Source organism: Daphnia pulicaria, chromosome 1, assembly GCF_021234035.1.
Source record: "Daphnia pulicaria isolate SC F1-1A chromosome 1, SC_F0-13Bv2, whole genome shotgun sequence".
Lineage (NCBI taxonomy): Eukaryota > Metazoa > Arthropoda > Branchiopoda > Diplostraca > Daphniidae > Daphnia > Daphnia pulicaria.
Genome location: NC_060913.1, coordinates 35146745 through 35153902, shown reverse-complemented (window position 1 = coordinate 35153902; position 7158 = coordinate 35146745). Strand labels below are relative to the sequence as shown.

The window sequence follows — 7158 nt, the reverse complement described above, 5'->3', positions numbered from 1 at the left end:
TATACGTAAGTATATTGTTATATAATTCAAATTATTTGGTTTTTTTACAGCATATATGCTATATAGTATTTTTCTACATAGAAAACGGTGAAAGATCAAATTGTCAAGAAATTGCAGAGCCAAGAAGCATACACTAAGACAAAGAAATCGAGAAAACTGAAGAGAAATCTCGAGAAATCGAAAGCATCTGTTCTCTTGGTTGCTGCAAGCCTTGACGCGCAAGACGCAACTGGCAGTAACAATCATGCGGCTGAAGCTGATGGAGCCTTTGACACTAGCATTCCTGGAACTATCGACGATTCCCATTTGCGTCGCTCTTTAGTCAATGGGAACAAGAAAAAAACAACTGCAGAGTTATTGGCAACAATCCCTTACTATAAAAAATTTGACAAAGTAATCACAATTTAATTTATATTGTACAGTGGCATTTCTTTATTTAAATTACTAGTTTTTCCATCTTACTAATAGGTTTATGCTGATTTTCTTCATATGCCGGCAGTGAACGACGAAACAGCTTTCAAGTCAACTTTTGAGACACTAATCAATCATCTCAGGGGTTACATCCTTTCGGATAAAGGAAAATAGTTTGAAGAAAGAGATGAGCAAGAGGCAATTTCGTGCCTTACGGAGATCAACAACCTGTGTTCATCGAAGCAGGGGGCGAAGGGTATGCCGCCTTTACTATCTGTTGAATTGGTATGTTAAAATAGATTATTTATACATACAATAAAGCAAAGAAAATTGCTAATTTATTTTTTTGTATTTTTCAGAAAGGTAACCCAATCATGGTTAATTATTCAGGGTTGAACACCAGCGCGGTATTTTTCATGCAGTTTGATAAGAAAAACCTTCATTCCATGTTAATAGTTAATGGGGAGGCCAAAAACTACATGAACATCAGTGTTCAAACTATTTGGCAAGCAATGTTGAAACTTCTCAGCATTTATTACGTGTTCCATCGTAACTACCCTGCCGCCTATGGATTGCTACTTCTTCTGGAACGTTATTGCGTCAGCCCAAAAGGAACTCCTGCTGCTGCTAATGGAGCAAGGAATGGTGACCAACTCAATTACAGAAAATTCATCAAAGGTTTCGAGCAATTTTTAATTGATTCTGCTGAAATTGAATAATCCATGTACGTCTTATAATATGACGTGTTTTGAAATAATACAATCAATCGATTAATTAATGGACGAAGCAGCCGCGCGGATGCCAACCCAAGTGAAAGTTTTGACAAACTTCAATTCCTTCTCCTACAACAAGTAGCCCAACAGCAGCAGCAACTTGAAAACCCCGAGGCGAGATTGACGAGTGTCGGACCGTTAGTCTGTCCGCCTGAAACTTTCGCCAATCTACCTCTTCTGTATTGTAAATACGAATATTTCGACTTGGCTGCCGATCTGATGGCGGAACATGCGGATTTAACCTATAAGCATCTCAGTCCCGTAAGCGATTGTTAAACCTCTTATAATTTACCGTGATTTTACCTTTCTATTTTTGTATGAAGTATGTGTTCGATTTCCTAGAGGCGCTCATCATTCAGCAAAAATCGCCGGAAGAAGCTTTTGCCAAGTTTGATGCCCTTTGCGTTCGTTACGGAGAGACAGTTCGGCGGACGGGGACCAACTTGAAAGAAGCTCGGAGACAATAGCATTCTCACGCTATCAGTGCTGCTGGGCTTGCGCATGAGCAAGCATTGGAAATGAAATAATCTTGATCCGTCTTTATTCATAATTCTGATTTGTATTAATGAAATTTTGTTGTAGTTACCTGCCCGTTTTAATGAATCAAGCTAAGATTTACTGGGATCGAGAAAATTACGTTCAAGTAGAGAAACTTTTCCGCCAGTCTGCTGAACTCTGTGGAGATGCTGATGTGTGGCGTTTGAACGTCGCCCATACTTTGTTTATGCAAGAAAACAAGTTTTGAGAGGCCACTAGTTTCTATGAGCCACTCGTGAAACAGAACTACGACAACGTACGGTTAGCATGATTTTGAAATTTAGCTTTTCTTTTATTTACCGCAAGTTTTGTGTCGTGTGAAGATTTTGGACGTCAGTGCGGTGGTGCTTGCTAATCTGTGCGTTTGCTACTTGGTTACGTCCCAAAATGAGGAAGCTGAAGAACTATTGAGAAAACTGGAGAAAGAAGAGGAGCAGAAAAATCTTTTCATTCTTTTTAGCAGCGATTGTCAATTCAGGTTTCGGGGAAAAAGTCCAATCACGTGGATGGATCTTTTTGTCCAAATGAGTTGGTAATGGACGGATAGTCTGGGATTGGGGAATGGCTGCCGTGATTGAGGTCGAGCCAAATCCTTGAAAACGGAATCCAATTTTGGGCATTTGTGGGGCCCCATCAGCCATGGTGAAATTAGCTGGTACTAAATGGATTTTATCCGGATTCAAAGTCATTGGTTTGGTCGCATTGACTGTTGGTTTTGCCAATTTGACCGGTCTCTTATTGTCGATTTTGGATTTGACTAAAGGAAATTCTTTTTTCGTTCCGGGAAGTTTTCGCATTGGTTGAGTATTCATTCCCGTTTTTTTTAGTTCGTATTCCGTTTTTGAGTTCGTATTCGTAGGTTAATACAGAACGTATGATGATTGAGGTAGGTGGAGAGCCACTACTTATAACCTAGCCATCCAAAAATTTCATCACCCGTACGCGACGGTGAGCTTGTCCAAAAAAATAAACTTGTAACAAGGTTGCGCGGTACTAGGTTAAAGCTTCACAAGTATGGAAAAACCTTGCGGAAAGTTTAACTCGATTCTGATAAAAAAGAGAAACTCTAGCAACGCCCATACTTGCAATGCTTCGAAGTACAAAACTTGATGTTTAAAACTTAAAGCAAAGCGAGCGGCAAGCAATCCAGAACTAAGTATAAGTTGGTATATTTTCTTGTCTTTTTGTAAGGTAGGCGGATGCTTGATAAATGAAAGTATGGTGTATTTTAGGTAAAATATATTTAAAAATATACTTCAAGCTAGTTCAACAGTGACTAGCATACTTTTTACTTGTCTGGTAATAGTTTAAATTGGTCATTCCTATATATATGGCTCATCATTAAAACTTATAAAAGTAATAATTTGATTATACTCATTCATCGCTTATTGAAAGATACAGTTTACAATAGTCTACAGTTTTGTTCGTCTACAGTTCTTTTTATTTATTTGCAGTTAAGTTAATTATTCAGTTACAGACTTACAGATCAATCGGTTAGTTGTAATCCTCAGTAGCTAATCGCGGGTTTCTCCTTTTTAAGTCCACTTCGATGACCCAAAACTACCATTCCCTGCCATTTTAATGTTAATACACTTTAAAATAAATAAAAATGATCGTAGCTTGAATTTTTTCACAGCAGTACTACAGCAGACGATTAAACTTAAAAACCGGATTAAATCTGTTAAAACGATTTCTTTAAATTACGCTGCAAAATTCTAATAATAATTATATAAATTTCGTGTTTTTCTTTTGTTTTGAAGTTATTAGTCTCTTTTTTATATATTAAAAGTTTTTTTAACCATTTGAGGTTATTTGTAAAATTAATTCTGGCAACCCTGTTCCTGATCGGCTTTTTCCCTCCAAAACTGTTAGCTGTCTCGTTCATCCGTCAAGTTTTCAATCTAGGTAGGAATAGACACGAAATCGTTCCAATAACGAAAACATATTTTAGCTGGCCTAAAATATGTTTGTTCTTTTTGATTTTACCGTTGGTGAACCTGGTATAGGGGCAATTAGTTCAGTTAAGAGTCCAATTCTGACAGACGATGAAAAAGAAGACGTGATTACAACAGTACAAGAAATATGGGTTAGAGAAAGAACAAAACTAGTGGTCAGGTAAAATCTTTTGGATTTTTTGGTGTATGACTTTGTTCAACTTTTCATTTAACTATATTCTAGCATTTAGCCTAATGCTTTTCTATTTATGTAATATCATAAACCTGGTTTGGCAAATTTCGACGAGTGAAATCTTAAATGCTCGTTTGATTTAATGTTCTAATTGGATTCTGTATTAATTGTGTGTTGTATAGGTGGCCCAAAGATTTCAATTCAGCAATCTGCGAAAGAGTTTATGAGAAAAACAATCTTTTATATTGTGATCACAGACCTGGAGTTGCTGTGGCAATATCGAGTGAGTATAGCACAGCTTATTGGAATTATGATTTATGACAAATATTTATTCTTTTTCGATCCTTACAGGTAACCAAGACACAACCTCCTTCAACTCAGACAACAGCTCATTCTTGATAAATCTTCAGCAAAGAAGAATGCAAATGAGCTACGTGGAACAAATCAGAAGACAAGAAGGAGTCTTGTGTATCCTGAAGGCGACACAACTCAAGATGCATCATTTTCAGTAGTTGCTAAGAAAAGCAAACCCAACCCTGCAGAAGAAAAACTTGTTGAAGTAAACATTTTTCTTTAATGTGTTAATAGGAGACATTTCTTTATAATTATATTTTAAAGGAAATTGATGAACTGAAGTCCACAAATAGGAAACTTGAAGACACAATTACTTTTTTACTTTTACGACTTGAAAGAGATTTGAAGAATAAAGAAGACGAAAATGAGGAACTGACAGATACTTTGGAAATTCTACGCTCGTGGTACGAAGAGCCACGAGAGTTAGCACAGCGTATGGAATTGAGAAAATTAGATCCTAATAAAGTCTTTAATAATATGTTTTTTTTTCTTAGAAATGAAAGATATTCTCCTTCATCTTAATGACGTTATTTCTAACTTGAATAGACGACCGGAAGCATTACCTCCTACACCATCTGCGAGTCCTTCTCAGTCGGCTGCTAAGTGGATGGTAATTGATGGCTTATTTTGTTATTTTTACAACTTATTTTGACCAATATTTGTATAGGTTCATCCATTCGATGGTGACATAATGATCGAGTACAATGCTCTGCGAGATGCACCGAAAGAACCAAGAAGAAGAATTTAAAAGGGCAGCAGCAAAACGTTGAAGATGACATATTTGGTGGTGAAGCTACTAATAACAATGGATTGTTTGATAACAACCAGCAAACAGGACAAAATGAAACAGCCTAAGTTTATTTTACGCATACATTTTACGTGTCCTGCCATTTTGTGCTCGAGTTCGATTTTATTATCTCCTATTGATTGATTTTCACGTGTTTTAATTCCTTTATTTCATGCCGTGCGAAATGTTTTTATAGTTTATTGAACGTACGTCCTATTTCCCACTAGTTGTTCACACTTGTGTGAATTTTACCTTACTGCCTTAATTGCTGCCCTCGATTCTGTTTTAAAAACCAAGTTTCTTAAATGTACGTATTTCCCACTTGTTTTTCACACTTGTGTGAATTTTCCCTCAATGCCTCAATTTTACCCCTTGATTCTGTTTTTAAAGCCACGGAACAATCTAGAGTGACATCAATACAATTGATTGTGTCTACAAATCTTGAGTTATATTAAAATCGAAGTATTTTAATTGAGTTAATTATATAGGCTAGATTAATACAAGCTACGGCTTGGTTGTGGAATACGATCGTGCAAAATAAGCTTTACGAATTGATTTTACACTATAGGCTAGCTTACTGGACACAAGCAAAAATTATAGTTACGCAAATAAAGCTAAAAGCTATTTTTCAATAGCCAAGCTTGCATCTCGGTTAAAATCCCTTACATTGCATCGGAGCACATCTAACTTGTCTCCTGGAAGCTTACACTATTATGGGAGCCTGCTCTCCGAAGCTTGCGCTAAGCTTCTACCTAGCTCACCATACCGTACGGGCAGCAAACCCCCTGTCACCACTGATTTTGATCCATTTTTTAATTAACTGTTTAACGGAAATTGTTTTAAATAAGATAATATCAACTCTTGCTATTTTAGCAATAATGTTCAATCATAATTAAAATAATTAATCAATTCAAACTTATTTTTTATCCGAAATTAGTTTTCTTATTTTGAAGATGATCAAAAAGTCCTGTCTGTTCCTGTCCGATCCTGTCCATTCCTGTCCATTCCTGTTCAGTCCTGCGTGTCGTCAATGTATGCATAGGTAGATCCATCTAGGCGCGAATTATGTAATCACATATTTTTTACTCATGAATTAGGACAACACAAACAATAATTGGAATTAATTTAAGTATTTAACATATGGATAGGATAAATAAAAAAAGGTAAATTTAATTTAAAATTTTCACAAGTTTCGTAAGTATCTCTTGTTCTTACACTAAAATAGCAAATATTCTCAATAGAAATTAAAGGGGTACTCTGAACTCCACAATCAAGAAGAAAATAAAACAAATTAATCATCAAAACCATCTCACTGAAATTTAAAAATTGAAATTACCATGGTGTCAAAAACTTGTTCCAAATCCTGAGCGTAAAAATTAGCCAATCAAAAAGAATCCTTAACAAAAAATAAATCACAAAATAAATAAAAACGTATTCTGTTAGCTATGACAATAGCTTCAATTTTATCACCAGGCAATACTGTGTGCTTATAGCATACAGCTACCGATGTAATTGCGTGGTAATTGGCTGCACAACTAATTCCCTAACTTTACTCGTTCAAAATTTCTCTGTGATAATTTTAGATGAAGCCAGCGGAACGACTTTCACTACTTGAGGTAGGGATGGTTTTAACAGTAAAGATTATTGGACATAATGTTTGCAATGTTTGTGAGTTAGCGCTTTAACATAAAAAATACTAACAGCATAATTATTTTTGTATTTACTTCAACATTACACACAATGTATACTAGTGTAACTCTTGTTAACTTGTGTTTCAGTAGTCACACAGTCGTTGGCGTACAAAGTTTAAAAAATGCAGATATGCAAAATATTTCTGACGGGTAAGGCTGTCATTTGTCCATGTACCGTGACGAATGATTTTACAGCATCCGAGATCTTCTATGGAAAATCCTAAATGACGATAACGTCCGTCTGTTTCGAACAACGTGGCATTCGTATAGCTTCCCAAATACGGTCGACCAGAAGAAGGATCGATAAAATCAGACCAATAGCCGTCATTCTGCAGTTGTTCGCAAATTTGAAATTCGAAGTTCAAAAAGAAATTCGCAGTTGTAGTCGAAACAAACAAGAATTTAATGGCATGTTGGAAGGAGACTTTGAAACAATTAAAGGGGTTTTTTGAAGGTTTTGGTTTTGTTTTTGATTCAA

General features: G+C 35.9%; 1 long non-coding RNA gene and 1 pseudogene across 1 annotated transcript; both read left to right on the top strand.

The window, feature by feature from the left end:
• The first annotated feature begins 669 nt into the window (after window positions 1–669).
• On the top strand, window positions 670–2257 carry LOC124322902 (annotated as a pseudogene).
• A 1785-nt stretch (window positions 2258–4042) lies between these two features.
• Window positions 4043–5295, top strand: LOC124312400. The gene is made up of 5 exons (XR_006910492.1): window positions 4043–4131; window positions 4200–4407; window positions 4467–4635; window positions 4697–4812; window positions 4870–5295. It is a non-coding gene; the product is annotated as an uncharacterized LOC124312400 (long non-coding RNA).
• Window positions 5296–7158: the final 1863 nt, after the last annotated feature.